Source organism: Myxocyprinus asiaticus, chromosome 27 (genome assembly GCF_019703515.2).
Source record: "Myxocyprinus asiaticus isolate MX2 ecotype Aquarium Trade chromosome 27, UBuf_Myxa_2, whole genome shotgun sequence".
Taxonomy (NCBI): domain Eukaryota; kingdom Metazoa; phylum Chordata; class Actinopteri; order Cypriniformes; family Catostomidae; genus Myxocyprinus; species Myxocyprinus asiaticus.
The window spans coordinates 29,449,410-29,450,627 of record NC_059370.1 but is presented as its reverse complement, the minus strand read 5'-3'; positions in this window follow the sequence as shown (position 1 = coordinate 29,450,627).

Here is a 1,218-nt window from a genome sequence, read left to right as displayed (position 1 = left end):
GTCCGGGCATACAGCCGCAGTGTCACTGGGTGAAAAATCAGTTGATTGACGTATCCACAGTTGAGCGCGTCCAATCAGAGAGCTAGGGAGGTGGGTCCAAGAGAGGAGCAAATGGCCAATCACCTTCCAGAGCTGGTGTTTGTCCGACCTGTGAGCCAATGAGCGCTGTCATGTGGTGGAAAAGTACCTGTCTGTTAACCACGTGAAGCCCACCCACTTACATGACGCAATGCAAACTGACAAACTGGTTTCAATATTACTTGTCTTAATAAAAAATAACATAAATAAATACACTGGCGGCCAAACGTTTGGAATAATGTACATATTTTGCGGTTTCGGAAGGAAATTGGTACTTTAATTCACCAAAATGCCATTCAACTGATCACAAAGTATAGTCAGGACATTACTGATGTAAAAAAAAAAAACAGCACCATCACTATTTGAAAAATGTCATTTTTGATCAAATCTAGACAGGCCCCATTTCCAGCAGCCATCACTTCAACACCTTATCCTTGAGAATCATGATAAATTGCTAATTTAGTACTAGAAAAATCACTTGCCATTATATCAAACACAACTGAAAGCTATTTGGTTCATTTAATGAAACTTAACATTGTCTTTGTGTTTGTTTTTGAGTTGCCACAGTATGCAATAGGTCAATATTAGATCAAAAATGGCAAAAAAGAAACAGCTTTCTCTAGAACAGGGATCGGCCCCCATTTTCCCAAAAAAAAAAAAAAAAAAAAAAAAAAAACATGCGCATGTATGTGATTTTTCGGAGTTTGAGTCCATTTTCTGATTAATCGTTTATTTTTCATTACAAATGATGTTATCAGCATAACAGTTTTAGAGAAAAAATTTTGCAAAACCCGATGATTATAATATAATCATGATCCTGCATGTGAATTTTCACAAAGCATCTTTTGGAAGTGCTTTAATGAGAAAAGAAAACCTGTCCTTTTGTACAAAATGAGTTCCAGTTAATGTCATAAATTTGCTTATTTGATTACTGATCACAAAAAGTGTGGAATCTTAAATATGTCTTATATGATGTCATACGTTTTTCAAAATCACGCAGAGCTGGATAATGGAAACCTCAAGGATTAATAGTGGTGTTTTCCTTATTACACGACGTGATGTTCTGAAAGCAAAAAGAAACAAATGAAACACGGAATGTAGGCTGTCATCCGCGCAGCCTGACCGAAGCAAAGCGAAAGT